This window comes from Lissotriton helveticus, chromosome 2_1 (genome assembly GCF_964261635.1).
Source record: "Lissotriton helveticus chromosome 2_1, aLisHel1.1, whole genome shotgun sequence".
Classification (NCBI taxonomy): Eukaryota; Metazoa; Chordata; class Amphibia; order Caudata; family Salamandridae; genus Lissotriton; species Lissotriton helveticus.
This window is the reverse complement of record NC_136059.1, coordinates 1,232,080,263-1,232,100,385: the sequence shown is the minus strand read 5'-3', so window position 1 is coordinate 1,232,100,385 and position 20,123 is coordinate 1,232,080,263.

The window sequence follows — 20,123 nt, the reverse complement described above, 5'->3', positions numbered from 1 at the left end:
TTGCCAGATGACCCCTTTCGACCCAGAGTCTTACAACTTATACCAGATCAGATTGCAACTTTACCAGAAAAGGTCTACAATCAAATATTAATAACAGGAGTGTTTCCCAAACTCTGGAAGGAGGCAGTAGTTATTCTCCTGAAAAAGAAACCAAATGGGGATCCAGAGGACCTTGAAAACCTTCGCCAAATCTCCCTCCTGCCCGCTCCAGCTAAAATCTTTGAAAAATATATCAACCAGGAATTGGCCAAGTTTATTATTGCCTAGGACCTTCAGGACCCCTCACTGAATGGTTTCCAGAGTGGTCTTAGTACTGAATCGGCACTGGTTGCTGCATCAGATTCCATTAATCCTCTGGTGGAGCAAGGAGGGGTGGCCATTTGGGAACGTTGGATCTGCCAGAGCCATACAATATTCCCATCCCGCTTGACGCAAAGATTGCACCAAGCAAGGTTGAAGGATACCAATTTGGATCTGCTAGGTTTCTTTTTGACAAACAGTACCCAAACAGTCAGTAGTGGACATTTCAGGGCAGAATCGTTCCAGCTCCCTTGTCGGGTTCCACTGGGGTCCTTCCTCAGCCCTACCCAGCTTATTCTATATGTTGCACCCCCTGGGTAAAATGCGGCAGTCATTTGGCTTTCAGGTGTTGTCCTATGCAGATGACACCCAAATCATTGTTTCTATATCAGATGATATGTAAGCCTGGGCGAAGTTCGCGTAATTGGACAAATGCTGTTTGCAGTGATTTTCAGTGCCAGGTGCTTGTCTGCACTGTGCAATCATCGTGAACGGCACCATGCACAGCGCAAACGGGCACTGCTTCTTTTTTGCCGCTTGAGTAGATTTTTACTCGAGCGGCAGCTTTCTCAACGCGAATGGGCAGTTTTTCAGCATGAGCAGTTGCGAGCATACGCAACCACTCACAATGAGAAATCTGACCGCCTGTGTTGAGAAATCCCGCAAAGAGGTTGATTCTCCAGGCTTGCACTCGCTAACTTGATGTTGATGATCGCGAATGAAGAAAAATCTCACCGAAAAGTGGATTTTCCTCGCTCGCTAACTCGATGTTGACGAACGCAAGTGTAACGCGGAGTGCGGAAATCTCTGAAAACTACACAAGCAGAGCGGAGTTCACCACCCAGACTTTAATGATATGTTGATGGTCACAGAGAAGTTAAGACTCTGTTTGACAGATATCAAGATATCAGCATCTGGATAAAGGAGAACTGTTTGAAATTAAATGCCAAAAAGATGGAGATATTGGTCTTTGGGGCTCAGCATTCGGTGTGGTCAGGACTCTGGTGGCCGGAGACGTGTGGGACTTTACCTACACTATTTGTCTCTGTGAAAAATCTAGGCATCATCTTTGATAACGCCCTTACCTTTGACACTCAGGTTAAAGGACCGTGAGATCTAGCTTTTTCATTGTTAAAATCCTGAAAACGATTTTCCCTTTCATACCGGTTGAACTCAGAGTAGCAGTGGTTATTGCGTTGATCACATCACGCATTGACTATTGCAATGCTTTATGCTTAAACATTAACAAGTCCTTGCTTAACAGACTGCAGGTAATTCAAAATGCGGCAGCCCACCTGGTACTGGATGTACCTAAACATCTTTCAGTTAGTGAAGGCATGCACTCCCTTCACTGGCTGCTAGTTAGGAAGGGTGTGCCTTTTAAAGCGCTCTGCATGGTCCAATTGTCTCTTCACCATCAGGGGCCGAAGCCACTGAGAAGAGCATTTCATTGATATACCCCTAGGAGACAGCTTAGATCATCTTTTCTTAGGAAGGTACCCTTTACAAATATTTGTCCTATCCTCTGAAATTCTTCCCCGACAACTGATTCAGGGATAACAATACATAAATGCAAAGCAGATCTGCTTTATCTCAGTATTACATCCTCACAGTATTTATTAAAGGCTCCATAAACTATAAGAATGACCTCTTATGTTTGATATTATGTTAGTAGGTATAAAATTGACAGAACAGACACTGATAGTAAAAATATTGACTGCACGTTGTTCTATATCTTTTTGTAGAATGGATTGATGACTGAGCTTTAAAAGATGATCTGATGTAGTGATTATTCCAAATTTCAAGGTAGAGTGCGAAAACTGCATGAGACTTGACAAGACTTTATCCTCAGCAAATGATAAGATTCTACATGAATGGGCAGACAAATGTAAAGAATGTATCCCTCCCTTTATTTCATCCCCATCTACTTACCTCTCCCATTTTTGAAATTTGTAAAATTGAGTTTATCGGTGACATTCCTTCTGCGGCATACTACTGGCAGGAACCCTGGGTGAGTCTCCACTCCACTCCATCTCATGTGCCCCTGTGAGAACAAGGGTTCAGAATGAAGTAGCACTGTCCTCCTCCACAGTTACACCCAACTTGGTGTCAGGAGCACACAGAACAAGGACATGCTACCAACTGATAGGAGCATTGTTAGACCGACCAGCCTTTGTTGTGGTCTTCCCCCAACCTTTTGCTTTCTCCTCTCCTGTTTACTGAAATTCCTTTTTGATGGCCTTAGGGCTCTGTGCCCTTTACCAAAGCTGACCTGTGTTAAAGATAGTGCTTATGCTCTCTCCTTTAAACATGGTAATATTGGTTTATACACAATTGGCACATTTAATTTACTTGTTAGTGCCTGGTAAAATGATACTAAATGTGCCCAGGTGCTGTAAATTGAATGCTACTAGACATTTACAACTTAAACTCTAAACTGTGAATAAAGAAGTATGTGGAGTATAAGATGTCTGTGTTATAGTGACTACTGTTAATTTGTATCTTCTCTAAAGAGTCACTTTTAAGTCACCTGCCTGTGGTAAGAAAATCGTCTGATTTCCAAATACCCTGTCACGTCCTGCTCACTAATTGTTTATGTATTGTCTTGTTCTATATGTGTGTTAATACATTTCAAATACTGTCCACCTGGACACAAATAGACCCAATTTTTTATTGTAACATTGTGGCTACCTATACTAATTCTCTAGGAAAGGGAATGCTGTCTCTTAACAATTACTACTACCCTTGGTACCTTATGACTATAAGGGTTCCCTTGTTCCTTTTTTTGAACTAGTGGGCCTGCAGCAGTTAATTTAACACCCACTTAAGTAACCCTTTACAACAAGTCTCAAGGCTAAAATTGCAGCCTGTGTGCAGTTTCAAACTGCCAATTTGGCCAGGCAAAATAAACCTTTTGCCAGGCCTAAACATCCCTTTGTTAATTAATTTAAGTCACCCCTAGGGTAGATCTTAAACAGCCTATAGCGCAGGGTGCAGTGTATTTAAAAAGTCAGACATGTACTTTTAAGTATTACATGCCCTGGTAGTGAAAAACTCCAAAATACGTTTTTACTGCTGTGAGACCTATCTCTTCCATAGGATAACATTTGGTTGCCTTATTACTTTGAATAAGTGCTAACCTATGATTAGGAACAGGTCAAAATGTCATGTTTGGCCTTAAAAGATTTACAATTTAAAATCCTCTTTAATGATAAAGTCAAATTTTAAGTCACAATTCTGAAAATCCCACTTTTATAAAGTTGCCATTTTCTTGTCTTAATCATTTGATGACTGCAGTCTGGGTCCCATGACTTGGCAGTAGACTTTTGTGTGTTCCTCCCAGACATTTTCTTGTCCCAACCATTTGGTACCTGCAGCCTCTGTCCCATGACGGGGTGTACTTGGCAGTTGGCCTTTGTGTGTTCCTCCTAGACAGTGAGACAAAGGGGGACTAGCTGTTGGAAGGATGGGGCATACTGTAAAGATGGGAGGTGTTCCCAGTCCAAATTAATTTCAAAGGGGCTGTCTACAACACACTCACAAAGAACCTGACACCTGTCACCCTAAACTTCTTGGAGCATGGAAAGGAGAGACATTTCCTGAACCAGATGTAGAAGGACTTAGAAGTGTCTCCGATTTCAAAGGCTGGTACCAGGTATTAATATTGGACCAATAGATCAACTATTCAGTTCACTTCTGGACCTGTGAAGAACCCCAAGAAAAACTGCCTTGTATTTCAGAGGATTGCTCTGCTGCTTGAAACCTGATTTGGGGTTCAGAGGACTGCCCTCTTGCTATCAGAGGACTTTCCTACTGTTTGAAGCTTGTCTTGTTGCTTTTGTGCCAAGCTACCAGAGGATTAAGTATGTGTTAATTTAGTGACTATTGGTGGTTCACCCTGACAGGAATTGGGGTTGTTCCTTGAGGAGGGTTAATACCCTCTTCACCAAAAACTCAATTTCCTACAAACTTCCTCGCCTTCCTTAACATGGCGCGGAATTCGTTATTGAATTACAATAGCTGTCACCCGAAGGCTCTTAGGGACAACTTGCCCTACGGGCAATTTTTGCGGATTCAGAGGAACTGCTCCACCAGAGAGAGCTTCGAACATTATGCAGGAGGTCTTGAACTAGATCTCTTGCAAAAAGAATATCCGAAATATCTAGTTCGCAGATCCAAAAAGCGAGCCTCAAATAATAATCGCGAGGGTTTACTAGAGATCTTGCCGTCCAAACCTAAACAAGAACGTGTTACTCTTGTGAGTACATTCACTACACAGTCCAATCGTATTCAAAGAATAGTGAAGAAACATTGGAGTATATTGAATACGGGAACAGACTGCATACAAGCTCCATTGTTTGCTTTCGAAAGAGAGGGCAGAATGTGAAGGACAAATTGGTCCATACCCGGCCTAAGAGTGAAATACCGAGAGCATTGGGCACTCTATGGGACATGCCGGCAGCCACTGGACATCATCCCTGTGGGAACTGTGCAGTGTGTTCCAATACCACCAAATCACACACGATAGACATTGGCACTGGCCGTCCGTGGGAACAGCGCAGATTCACTAATTGCAATAGTTCCAACCTAGTCTACTTGATCACATGCCCGTGCCAAAAAAGATATGTGGGCATGACAACCCGAAAGGTTAAGACACGCATCACGGAACATAAAAGCTCCATTCGGTGTTCTAGACAATCAACTAGACTCACAAATCATTTCTTACAAGCAAGGCACACTCCCACTGATCTGCACTGGACTGTGTTAGAGCAACCTCTGATACCCACACACATCACTGATACAAAGAGGTTCCTATTTAGGCGCGAACAGAAATGGGTACACAAACTCCAGACGGATAAACAAGGACTGAATGAAGACATTCCGTGGATGTCATTATGAAGTCACATGGAGTCCACACTTTGTCTTCGAGAAGATGATATCTCCTCTGTATGTGAGAGGCTGAAAACAATTGAGACCACGTGTCTAGTTGACTTAGACCATAGATAACAGACACGGATGGTTTATGAATACTTAGATCGACTGAATTAAGACCCTCTTCGGGTCTTGAAAAGGCAGGAACTACATTTCCCACAAGCCAGGGCGTGATGCGCTGCCACCAGAGCGCTGGTTCCATCGTCCGCCACAGAGACTAAGGAACATCACATAAGTAATTACTCTTAAACTTTATGCTTGTGTACCTCGAAAGTACCGAGCAGAGGGACCCAGTTTAGATGATATTAATTTATGATCAATCTCGGTCTTAGCCGCACTGGCAGTACGAAAACGACATCACCCATGAGCGTGGGCGCCGTGCTGTGACGTCAGAGCGCCGCGCCTAACGCTCCCGTAACTAACCGGAACCTGTAAATACCAGCTGACCCACCCGATCGGTACCTCCCACAGACAGCCCAGAAGGACGTCTGGAGTACCGACGGGTAGGTGAGTAACTCGAACGAACAGTTAGAAATTTGTTTAACGGCCAGCCGAGAGACGGTACCCACAGCATGGCCAGCTTCATGGTTTACACGCAATAAATCAGAAGTGCGCTCTTGGGTAGCTTGTCCCTCTGTTGGACTTTCAAAAATAATAAAGGGCCAAACGAACCGTTTTTTGTTCCAAACGAATCGGTTCTGAAGTAGAATGATGGCCCTTTGACGTGCTATAAACATAAGCGCTAAAATCATAAACTACAGTCTGAGATCGTACCACAACAGCAGATTTCTTTTTAGACTGCTTGAGAAAAATATAAAAGGATACAATGGTTGGTCTATGCCTTAAAGTACCTCCCCTAACCCCCCTCCTTCTGCCTTTGTTTGTTCACACAGAGCGGGGCTCCGTCATACCTGCGCTAATGCCGGGTGAGGTGGGGCGACATTCTCCATAATATTGGGTGAGTGTATTTGACTAGAAGTTACTCTGCTCTCATGTGATTCGCAATGCGGGAACGTGATATGTGAGTGCTGTGTGTATTTTAAGTATCAGCTACTGTGTAGTGCTTTGTATCACCTTGGCTGAACGTGAGAAATTAGCTAAATGTGCTCTCTCTTTTTCTTTATTGCATATTGGTGTGTGTGTCATTTTGTGAAATCCGGGGATTCGACGTTCAGGAGAATTTAAGGTGATATTTTTTACACTTTCCCCCTATGTTTATTCACTTAAAATAAGCAGTAGTATAAGAAGGTCCTGATGAAGCAGTAGGTGACCCTTGGGCCCAAGGTAAAACTGCAGAAACATGTCGACCATGACCATGATAACTGTCAAGGTAGTTATTTGTTAACACTACCTTCTTCCACTGTTTTTAATAGTGGGAAAGGAGGGTCTTCATTAAACTTTTTTCCTTCCTTTACCCCATTTTATCCATACCACCACGTTTAGATATAATTTGTTTATTTCACTATTTAGCACTGCTTATTCGAAACCTCCTGATACCCATTTAATTACTAGATACATTGGGATACAGAGAACGACCAGGGTACTATTGTACCGTATCGCACATTGGGCCACTTCCGGTGTGCTTTCTGACGTTTTCCCAAATGATGCAGGGCGGTACAGGTTGGATTTCTGATGGGGACACTACAAACATTCTGAGAGTGCCCAGTGAACGATTTTGCGATTAGCCCACACACACCAATGTATTCCTCTCCGGAGGTTTAGACCGAGTGCTACCTTTGAGTTGGTTTTCGAGAGTTAATAGGGTTGTAGCACTGTGGTCGTTAAACATTCCCTTAGACCCCCTTTGAGTTAGTATTATTTATTCTTCCTTAACATATCCTCTTTTTCAACGTATGGAACCAGCATTTGGTGCTCCTACTGGGTGACAACCTCCATGGTCAGGCCTGCATTAAGTATTGCGGTGACAGGAAACCTGCAGAGTCTGCCACATAATGCAGGTAAATGCACAATATTCTTCTTACATTGTGTCTTGGATAATAAAAGTGAAAGCACCCTATCCCTTTTCCGGATGGACGCTTGCAAGTCATCTGGACCCAGTATGAGTAGTCACTGGAGGCAAAAACACCTATGTGTTCTTAACATTACTCCGTGCAGCTGACCTTACCTCTCTAAACTCCAGGCTCTGAATTATAGATGCAAGGCTCACGATTCGGTCAGCGCTAATGGTTTCCAGGCATCGTACTTGGTAGTTCGGAACTGGGAACGAGACGGTCAGAAACAAGGGCTCCGGATCGGATTCGCCAAACCCGAATTCAATTCGGAGCCCTTCTGAACGACATCGGAATCGAGCCCATATTCTGTCATCTCTGACATCAGCATGTGAGACTTATACTCAGGGATGTGAAGTAACACACAGGTGCAGTCCAATTCAGCGACCACTTAATTAGTGTGTCAGAAGAGTTCCTTAATGATATCAATCTGAAGAGGCAGAGTTTATTAACTCTGCACCACACCTGCAAAAACTGAATGTAAAATATGGTCTGCTTGAACCTGCCATCATGATTGTGATGACACAAGATGTCGCTAACAAATTCTGTGAAGTGGAAGACTTGAAGAAGTATATAGAATTTCTGGAACTTGGAAACTACACCTCAGGTGCTGCTGCCAAGGACTTGAATCCTCAATCCCCTCCCCACTTCAAGCACAGGTCCCTTTGCTACGGATCACAATGATCGGGGAGCACAGCACAGACACTTGGACTTTAACAGCCTGTATAAAACTGTGGAAAAACTGCACAACTAGGGAGACAAGGCACGATCACCACTTAAGTCTCAACAACACCTTATGGACTGATATTTATTGCTACAAATACATTCACTCAAGCAAAGTATGCTACATATGATCTGTGAACTGACTTTACAGTATGTCTTCTTATGCTGTGACATCGAGTTGATTGTCTCCTTATGCATGATGTTTCTTTCGCAGTTGTCCTTGAAGTTGTGTATATTCTACCGTCTTCTAATTTGTAATGCAATTATGGACTTCTCTTTGGTTGTTAGCGGATTGTCAAGATGTTGCTGTATCCTTGGTCGAATGAAAACAAATCCCTTACTATATTTAACTGCTGACAAAAAATAGGTGAGCCCTATCCATGGTAAGTCACTGATGGGTTCTCATAAACCCCCTGCAGAGATGGGTATCAGCTTTGTCAGGATTCTTTGCCTGGGGGGAGGGGGGCTTGCCTGGTGATGATCTGTTCCTTCCTTCCTTCCTTCCTTCCTTCCTTCCTTCCTTCCTTCCTTCCTCCCTCCCTCCCTCCCTCCCTCCCTCTTCACCATCTTGAATACCACCACCCTCTCCCCTTTTAGATATATAAAACCGAGACTGTCCTGTGTGAGGAACCCAGCTAATACGGCCCAGGCGATGTCATCTACAGTGCCTACCTCACGCCTGCTCTTTATTCTATCACTCAGTGCGAATGGGAAATCTTGTATAATTAAACGCAAAAAGATCATTCATTATCTGCATATCCACCACACTGGCATTGCCCAATGCTAGGTAACTCACCTATCTATCCTTGAGCCATCCAAATTAAAAAAAGAATGGTTAGATTACGTTGCCGGTAGTAGCTGTGAAATTGACTCAAGTTGTGTTCCCTCAACAACCTTTGTGTGCTTCATAAAAGGAGAGTAGCTAAATGGTAAGTTGCTTGCGCCCCTACAAAATACTGCCCAATTGGACAGATGTTGAGGGTCATTATGTGCAATTAAAACTGCATGTCACGGATCCCACACTTATAATGAGCTCTATTTATGCACATAATCAAACTAAGAGGTTCTTTCTTGCAAATGGATCTAGGCTCCTACATGAGTTTTGACACACAAAAACACTGCTTGGCGCCACTGGAACATTCTTTTAGATCCTATTTGCGACAATATGTATCCAATAATGATGACAGACAGGTACTGCCAGACATAATAAGTAACCATAACTAGATTGATGTCTTGTGTCTGATACATTCCTCAGAATTGGATTATACATTTCTATTGGGAGTACCGCATCCTGACTAGAGTATTTCTTACCACTGGGATACCTTTTTACCTAAGGGCTAAGATTGTGAGATTCCGAAAGTGGTGTGAATTACCATTCCGTAGTCTGAATGTCACTGGACTGTCAATTGTGGAGACCCCCGTGGCACATGAAAACAAAATCATATAGAATGCCGGAGGACAAAATCCCACTAATGTCCTTTGTAAGAGACTATAAAGACAATAGGGGCACTCCACACAGTTACCATGCGCGACCAGAAAAGTCACGTGGAGGGGTGTTTTGACAGGGACATGTTAAGGATTTTGGGGTCCCTGGACCAAACGTATTATGCGGGCCGCCGTTTGGAACAGCTTCGGATTTATGATACAGTTTCAGATCATCACACGCAAACAAGCAACTGATTACTCAAGGATTGGAATACATCCAGTTTCAGATCATTCATGCCCTCTTTGGCCAGGTCACTGACAGTGCACAGGCACACTGGTCCAAATGCTAAATGCTTTTACGTCTAATATTCAGGGATAGTGACGTGTTTTCAATATTGTAACACAGCAGCAGCTCACTAATATTACTGCAAATAATCTCTGTGAAACCCTCCCATTTCTCATATGTCAGGTCCTATTTTGATCTACAAGAAATGTTTTTATGGATGTTGCAAGAAACAAAAACACAACATTTCTCAGCAAAAATGTCTGTAATAGACTCTCATACATCACCCACAATATTTTTTTTTTAGGGGAAATGGTATTTGAAGTAATCTGCTTAAGAATTATTCAAGGTCATCAGGGCAAGACTAAGTGCAGAACAGAGCTGGCTCTACCAGGGGGCCCCATGAAAGCCTGGGGCCCTGGACCAGAGCCCACTTTGCCAATGCCTTAAAACGCCACTGTGCTTTGATGATGGATGAAGCCCTAGAAAAAAATAAGGTATTTATTTTGAAACAGGACGTGAGGGACATGACAATTGCATACAACGTGAGCCATCCCTCGACTTGAAGAGACAATTGAAGACTACGGGCCCGATTCACAGAACTAACTTAAGACAAAATCCTAAACTTACTCCCATTTTGGTATTCACAGAAAGCACTTACTCATTTTTGTATTCACAGAAGGCACTTACTCATTTCGGTATTCAAGGAAGTTAGGAGTCCTAACTTTAGGGCTCCTTAATGCCTTCTGTGAATAACGAAAGTCTTAAAGTTAGGATTTTTTTCAGTTTAGGAGTCCTAAAGTTAGGAGTCCTAACTTTACTACTCCTAAACTGAGAAAAATCCTAACTTTAAGAATTTCGGTATTCACAGAAGGCATTTAGAAGTCCTAAAGTTACGAGTCCTAACTTTACTACTCCTAAACTGAGAAAAACCTTAACTTTAAGACTTTTTATATTCACAGAAGGCATTTAGGAGTCCTAAAGTTAGGACTCCTAACTTCTGTGAATACCGAAATCAGTAAGTGCCTTCTATGAATGCCAAAATGGTAGTACGTTTAGGATTCTGTCTTTAGTTAGTTCTATGAATCAGGCCCAAACAAACTAGCCTTGAATACCTCCTACACCCAGACTGTGAAACATGCCCCAATAAAACTAAAGTTACACCACTATGAAAGGGGGGGAATGATGGGCCACCTTCTAGCTGCATACTCAAAACAGAGGGAAACATAAATAGCAATCCTTGATATCAGATCTCCCGACGGCACTGTTTAACACATCCTCTAGATATTGTAGACAGATCTGCCTTCTTTTATGAAGATCTAAAGGACTCTGATCATTTAGACACAACACCCCTAGAAGCAGACATCTTAAATACAATACATCTCCCTACTCTCAAAGATTAGGGCAGAGCACTATTAGAGAGGGAGATAACGAAGGAGGAAATCTCAAAGTTAGCTCTACCTTACTCACTTGTAATTCACCAGGGTAGGATGATTATTCTGGGAAATTGTACAGGATAAACAAAAGCCCCGATGTTTACCCTCCTCTATTAGGCAATTAAGGAGGCAGAAACATCAGGCCCCCTCAACCCTCTTTCGAACAGAGCCATCATATCATTGATTCCTAACAAAGGGAAAGACCATCTTGAATACTCCGACCATAGGCCAATAACCATCATTATAGTGGACCTTAAAATTCTGGCCAAGATATTAGCACTTAGGCTAAGCAAAGTTCTCCCTTCCCTGGTTCCTGATTCTCAGATTAGTATTATACCTGGTAGGAAGTCCAGGAACCACATGTGAACTGCTTCGCTTGACCTGTGGGTCGAGAAAGATGGTAAGGCCGAAGTTTTGGTCATTCTTTTGTTGAGAAGAAGGCATTTGATAGAGATGAATGGAATACTTTTATAAATCTTGCTTAGCGGTAAAACGGCTCAATGTAAGGTGTCTTCAACTATTTAACTATTTTCAACTTTTACTGCAATTGAGCCACTGAAATGGCCATGTGTCCCTCTGTTATTGTCTGACTTACAACAGCCATTGCCAGATTCTGAAAACATCCTACATCTGAACAGGGTGCGCACATGCATGTGTGATTTCCTTTCATCTAATGAAACCGTTGGGAACTGCCTTGCCTTAAATATGTCAAACTCTGAAATGTGATGATAACCCATTACCTTGACTACTTTTAATAATCCTGCAGGAATGTATGACATTACAATGCATACATTTGCAAAGCATGCCTTTACAACACAGTTTTTACATCGCAACATCCTTTACAACGCATTCTTTTACATCGCATGCCATTACATCTCATTTTTAGAAACTACCTTTACAACGCATTCCACTACATCATATTATATCATTGCAACGCATACCACTACAACGCATACCATTACATCAAATTTAAGGTAAGTGTTAGATAGCGTAGGGGTAAAAATTACTATTCTAACTCCAGTGAGTGCGAGAAATGCACATGTGCGGGCGGCCGCACATGCGCATTGGGATCGAAGACGGCGGCGCGAAAGAGAAGAGTGTAGTGCAGTTCCTATATTCCCAATAGGCTCTGAGCATTGGAATAACATAAATGATAGTTTAGACGTAGGACTGAGGTCGACTAGGTCTCCATTGAATATGTTAGACTTAATTATGAATGCCAGCTAGCTCAGAGGTCACTAGAAACTTTCTCGAATTCACAAGAAGGGATTAGTTATTGACAACCACATAAACATGACAACTTTGCTCCCTCAAGAATAAGGAGTATATCTCCAGAGTCGCGGAAACAATAGATAACTATTTTACTCAGTCAATTGTGCATGCTTAGTTTCACCAGAAGTGCAGAGAAACAGAGAGATGGCGTTTTCAATAAAAGAGGTTATTTATTGAACAGTCTTCTTTCTCATGCAAGAGAAGTGAATTGCTACAATCGCAATACTTGTCATAAAGTGCATACAGTAAAAGGAGTATTTATAAAATAATACTGTAAAAGCAAGGTATGGTTTCTGAGCCATACAGTATTTAAAATAGATCAAATATATACAATGATAAAATCATGACTAAACGTACTCAACTGGTGCTTCTAAGATACGCCTACCCCGGTGTACCTAACCTAAGCCTAGTACAGGGAAGGAGTAAGTGAGATGTAGTTTGAGTTAAGATAGTTTCTGCCAGGAATCTAAATCAAGAATTCTCTAAGGGTCTAATCAGCTCCGTACCTTGGTTATAGAATGAAGGAGGTCTTGTATCTCTCTCTCAGGACTCGATCTCCCAGCAACCCGCAAGGGTGACAGGGAAACACTGGAGCTGGATTTCTCGGCAGGAGAAAAGACAGCGTCTCTCTCAGTGCGTCAAAGGGAGGGTCGGCTTTCTTCGGCACTTGCTACAGCAGGCGTCGGGCAAGTAGATAGTCGATCTGCTCCAAACCACCGTTTGTTTTGCTAGGGCAGATGCTGGTATATTTATACCTGGAAGGTGCCGAGTTTGACGTAAGGTTGGACATAAGACTTCACTAAGAACTCGCAGTTCTTTCAGGACTCCGGGAGTTCTAGGACAAATCAATACAGAAGCAGGGGGAATTCCCAGGCTGCTGGAGGCTTGGTTTGTTTAAGAACAACGTTGTGCTTTCTAGGAGTCTATGGGAGTAGCCTTGCCGTATTTGGACTGTATTGGCTATATCTTAATATGGGTATGATTCTTATGCCTATATAAGGATATGATTTGATATAACCACATAAGGGCATAAATCGGGAATATTTAACTAGTGTCCTAGTTTCGTCTACAACAGGAGGGAGCCCCGGGACGCCGCGGACCAGGTAAGTGCCTTTAATTTACTTTTGCAGTATCTTTAGCTTTAATTAGGTATTTAGGAGAGGGCGGGAGGGAGGCGGGTGGCGGGCAACTTCGCTCCGTCCACGGAGCGTGCGTAGTGTTGCCTACTATGCCTACTTTGCAAAATGCAAAGTAGGCAGCACTACGTACACTCCGTGGGCGTAGCGTAGCACTATGCCCAGGGTTAGTTGTAGTGACAGGCGATGTAATGGCTGCATTGTAAAGGTACTGCATTGTAAAGGTTGTTTCCCATCCTGCAGCAAACATTCTCCAACACAAGCCGGTGAGGTGGCCTATTGTCTTTATTCCTTCTGCATGCATTCATCATTGTTTGCAATCTGTGGGTGTAGCTATGGGATAACTGCACTACAGATCGGCACATACATGTGTGATTTCCTTTCTAAATAGAAGCTAGAGGACTGATTGGCCTAAAATATGCCAGACTGAAATGCCTCTTAATTGTAAGACCGAGGTAGTAAAACTACTACGTGTTTTATTGCTAATCATACTTCAGGATTAGCAGCCTCAGATGTGTCATATATGTTGATTCTCTACTTTTTTAATAGATCTGAATTTAATATAGAGTTCCTCAGATTAGAGAATTTAGCTTTTTTCATTAGATAAACTACGGTGAAAAGTATACAACAAGGAATAGCTCACTGCTTGATGTAGACAAAGTCATCATTATAGGAGGAAGGTACTCATTTCTGATCCATGGTTGAGGTCCTCTGTAGACTTCTCAAAGAGTATTGGTACACTGTGGAGCTCTTGCATTGGTCTGGACAGATAACAAAAAGGCATTGCAGACTAAAGTATCTTATTTAGCTATTAAACACTGGCAACCACATTTTGGTACAAGGCTGACACTTCAAAGAAGGGCTCAGGGAGGGTTTTATCCCACAAGAAAAGTTTGAAAATTAAAGGCCAAATGCGGTATTTTACTGTACAATTTTTATATAAAGTGGCTAGAGATGCAAAGGTAATAATAATTTCTTTATTGTTTGATGAATTAAAATCATGACAATTAAAAACAGTACTTCATGTATGCAAAAAAGTTAAAAAGGCAATCATTGATACGAAGTAGTTTAAAACGGGTGATGTTCTTGCTAGAAGATCATTGGGGCAGGATGTCCCTTATGGTTAAATGGTCGTGATTGTCCGGGTTTCTGATGTAGCTGATGTAAAGGGTAAGCTGTCTATGGCAGTGTCATCATTGTTGAGGGCAGATAAAAAACGGTCAAATGTTAACTTATAAAAGATGAAATAAAGGTGAGTAAAACAGTAAAAATGAGGCAACATTTGTGAATCAGTTCAGAATGTTCAAGAGTTCGTTAGCGGCATGGGTGACATCATAGATGTACAGGTTGAGGAGGGGGTGCTTGCAAACCTGTCATTCCGAGGTTTTTTGCCGCTCTTGTGACGAATTTGGTAAACCAGATGTTGAGTATTGTGTTTTCTAGGTTCATGGCAGTTATGATGGTTTGTCAACACGATCAAACTCCAAGTTTGTTCCATTCAGCCCACAACAGGGACCTTCTATCGTTAAACAGTGCGGGACAGGCACAAACCATGTGATCAATTGCTCCGAGTGGTTGCCTCACCCCCTGCACTCGGTGTTAACACTTGAGCTACGCCGTTCAGGTAAGTGTCTTAAGAAAGGCCCTTTGCCCATTCTCGGTGCCATAAACCTTTCCGTCCATGAAAGTGCATAGGTGCTTGATACGTAAAGTGCTTCAGCCCCTGGCTTAAATTCCAAGCTAACTGTCCAGGCTAAAGCATATAGGTGACCAGTTATAGGAAAAAAGGAGACGGGCACTCTACAGACGTGAGGTGCAGTATAGTACAGACTTACAAACTAAGGATTGCTACCAAGGGTAGACAGGTTCGTCACAAATACAAACTAAAAATGTGTCCCCACAGAGATCACAATTAAACATAAATCAATGTTCCACCCTGAGCAAACTTTAACATGAGTAAGAGTCCTCATTCATTATTAATAAATGAAAGTCATTTTATTTCATAGGATTTTTCAAAGTATCTTCATTGTTGAACTCATTTCCAAATCATAGATTATAAAGTTTCTCAATATTCCATAAGAAGCAGCCTCCTCAAATTGTCAAGGTCTTGCTCTGATACAATCTCTTTTTAGTTGCAGGCAACGAGTCTTGATGAAGGCACAACACGCTCAAAAAGCAGCCAACACGTGTTTCTTCATGTGCCTCTAGGCATGAAAAGATTCTTCTTCTTATGTAGGTTCAACCACCACCATTTTCACAGGGATAGTGGGTAATTACGTGCACCCCGTGATGCTAAATAGATATCGTGCACTATTAAAGAGAAACCTTAGCTACCAGAATCAGCGTAAGAATAAGACGTGTAAAAAAATAGTTAACAAAGATATTAGTTTGTTTCTAAGAGAGCAGAGGAAGAGTAAAACGTGTCAATATTAGAGGAGCTAGAGAAATAGAAGTAAAGAAAATGCCGTGCCACGCAAGTTAATCCATATTACCTTGATAATTAATCCCAATATTTCCAACTATTGTACGGTAAACAATCATAAATAAAATATTCTCAGCAAACCTATAACAAAAGAAGATAATAGGGTCATTACCTTGGGCCCAATTTAATATATTAGTTTATATAGTGGGTGAATAGTACAATCAATATTTAATACCATCTATTCCAGAAAATATCTTTGCCAATATGTGTCAATATCGTATAACAATGAGTTTAAATCCATTAAAATATATATATGCCAAAATTAAACATACGCAAGTATATCTGTCACCAATCAATGCGTATGTGAACATACCAACAGCAGAGTTCATGCCATTCAGAAGTTCACTATAAATCCGTTCGAAACAAATAACCAGAGATAACCATAAGGAAGTGCACCTATCACCACTCAACATTTCCCTAACCATGCCAATGGTAAAGAATCATGTCATTCACCTTATTCAAAATGGGAATGACTCACAAGAACATAAGTTTCAATTTCATGGAATTGAGCATATTAAAAGTAAATCGAGGGGTAGTAATAGAGAATTATGTTTAAGAAGCAAGGAAGCTCTCCGGATTATGAAATTGAAAGGAGTAGAGCTAGGATTAAATATCGATAATGAGTTACAATATTTTTGGGGAAAGTGATGCTATATTACTGTATGATGGGCCAAATAATTGATGCTGGCTATGATCACTTGTATTACTGAAGAACTTTACAATTACTGTTGATTGGTTATGATTTATGAAATTGTATAAATTATGCGGGAGACGCTTCGTGAAAAACTGCTGCTGCTGCCTTTTGACCGCCGCTGCTGTTGGGCTAAGGACTACAGGGCCCTGGACTACAGGGCCCAGGACGCCGAGAGCAAACCGCCCCGCCCCTCGCTGACTAGGGGCTTTATTAGCAACTCGCGTCTCCCGCTTTGTGGGAGACGCTTCGTGATTAACTGCTGCCTTTTGACCGCCGCTGCTGTGGGGCTAAGGACTACAGGGCCCAGGACGCCGAGGGCAAACCGCCCTGTCCCCCGCTGACTAGGGGCTTTATTAACAACTCGCGTGATTAACTGCTGCTGCTGCCTTTTGACCACCGCTGCTGGGGGGCTAACGACTACAGGGCCCAGGACTACAGGGCCCAGGACGTCTAGGGCAAACCGCCCCGCCCCCCGCTAACCGGAACCCCTAAAGGCAAATAGTTACTCCCGCCCCGTGGGATGCGCGCGGGCGCGCGCCGGGCGAAACCCTGTGCCAAGGGCGGGCTCGTTTAAGCCCGTTCGAGGACAAGCGAGGACGGGACGGGGCCACTCCCTTTCACCTGTATTGCAAGGGAACAGGCTAAGGTCAATTTAAAGTTATTTTGATTACCTTTGTCATCCCCTCTGATGGAGCTTTTCAGTGTTAGCTATATCCTACCTGATTTAACAAGTCCTTGTGGCATTCAAACTCTGATATGGCTAGCTTAAAAGTGGGAAAGGGAAGAAAGTCGGTCCCAGGGGGGTTGTTTATAGGAACTTTAGACCAATTTCTCACTAGGGCATCGTCAATGCTGGCCCACCAAATAGACATCACGGAAAGAAGGCTATCTCTGGACCCTAATTTGGATAAGGGGTCCTCCCTGGGCCGGTTGGCACAGGTTCCATCACCCAACCGGCAGGGACTTCCAGAAACACCTAATGGGGGGGCCGGCGGAGAGGGTCGTCATCAGGTAAAAGTAGAAATCAGACCTCCGGTATCCCCAGTTGGGGTGGACGCTGTATCACCCACCCAGGATGCATCTGCTAACAGGAATGACGCCCAGGGCCCATCCTCTACGAAACTTCAAACTCGTGCTGCTACCAGCTCAAAGAGTGGTCCTGAAGTTGTGGTACCAGCAACTAAAAGGAAGCGGGGGGGTGCACCATTGAATAAGAGGAAGGCCAAAATACAAAAATGTAACAACGGGGGAAAAGACCAAACGCCATCAGTCATCGAGAGCCCAGCTACTGAATAAGAGGAAGGCCAAAATACAAAAATGTAACAACGGGGGAAAAGACCAAACGCCATCAGTCATCGAGAGCCCAGCTACTGTCCATTGGCCAGAACAAGTGCCTAGGACTTCTTCAGCTTTTAATGATGTATGCCCCACAGAATTGGGTGAAGAGTTTTGGGCTAAAATGGAAAATATTTTTGTCAAGACTTGCCGTCCTTTGCACGATAGACTTAATGTCATTGAAAGCAGACTGATATGCTTAGAACGATTGTATCCTGCTGCTTTGGGGGAGGGGGTCGTTTCCCGTCCATTAGTAACTAATGACACTACAGAAAGGCCACAGGGGTATGACAATGTTTCTTGTAATCCCCCTGTCCCGCCCATAGTCAATCCCTTAGACCCGACACTCCAAAGTACTCCGGGATGGAGACATGAGGAACAAGCTATAGAGCGCACTGAAGGTCATACAGAGGGGTATAGATCTAATGAGTGGGCGAGGGGTGGTGGGGCAGCAAATCTCCAAGTTCAATCTTCTAGGAGTGTAAGCCGGAACCCCCCAACCACTGAAATAGAAATAAATAGCCTGAATCTTCCACCTGAGTCCGCCCCATATGTGGTTGTCCTGGCTGGAGTTCCAGTATTGGACAAAGAGAAAAGGGAGGACTATGGTGACCTTAAGAACAAATGTATTTATTGGCTCCACTCCAATAGGCCACTACCTCTGCATGCATCTAGTGAAATTCTATTTGCACTCTGTGTAGAATGGGTAGGGACACGGGCGAAAAATATCGAGGGTGACTGTGTGGTTATCAACTTTAGGGATAGAAGGGTGGTGGACCATATTACCAACTGGGCCCCTGGACGCCCTGGGCTGCAAATTCAATCCTTGCCTTTGACCTACTTCTATCCCACCAGGGCCAGAGGGCCTCAGCCCTGGGGTGGTCGGAATACTCTAAATTCCAGGCCACATGCTACCCAAGCCGCCTGGTTGAGAAATAATAATAATGCCCCCAGAAGTGACTTGCTCGCTTTGACCAATAGATACAGTGTCCTAGACCAGATTGATTGACGCTGGACTAACGGCCCAGGTACACAGCACACTAAAGTAACAAGACCCCAGCGGGGATGGATATCTAGAAAGGACTTAGGGTGTGTAGTGGGGAAGGCTAGGAGTGTTAACCTTAGGATGGGTGTAGACAGCCAAACTCCCTTCCTAGTAAATCAGGTGGTCGATAGAGCCACAGCTCCCCCAGAGGTTGGGGGTAGGCACATAGAGAGCGAGGCAGAGAAGCCTGGGCAAACTCTCTCTGAAAATATTCCTGAGGATCAGTTTGCTCTGGGGGATTGCCCGAATTTAGCGGTTTCTGAAACTGGGGAGGGGGTGTCAAAGGAATCTATCAAAATCCTCTCCGGAATGTGGCCTGGATTAAAAACAAATTGTTGTGCCCAGATTGGGGAACATTTGTGGAAATAAATGATATCTGCCTATTTCAGGAGACCTGCGCATTGGCAGATGTACAACGGAGTGGGTACTCTGTCTTCAGTGAACCGGCGACAAAGAAGGGAAGGGGCAGACCTTCTGGGGGACTTAGTATCTGGTTAGGCACCCACCTGGGGGCCCAGGCATACCAGATCCCCACTGAGTCGTGAGATGTGCAGTGTGTGCTTCTTACACTCCCAGGAAATAGACAAACTGCCCTAATAAATATCTACTCGCAACCAACCCCGAGTGGGAAGGAGTCCGGAACTATTGACTAACTTGGGCAGTTTATTTCAACTCTGGACCCAGCAGTTACCCTAATCCTGGGTGGTGACTTTAATTGCCAGTGTGAGCCACTCACTGACCCAACTCAAGATGGCCCAGATGATGAGGACGAGCACTGGCTTATCCCGGAACCGCAGATCCCGGTGGTGAGAGCTTGGACCCCCTTGGTGTTACAAATTAACTCTTTTACCCTTTTGTCCTCTCTTAAAGCCTGTAATAGGAGGACAAACTCAGATAGACCGGGACGAATTACATTTAATAGAGAAGGCCAAAATTCCATCCTTGATTACATCTTAGTGGAAGCTAGAACCTGGGGTATGGTCTTGGATTTTAAAATCTATCCTAGGAAAGATAGTGACCATAACCCCCTGGTTATGTCGCTGAAACCCAG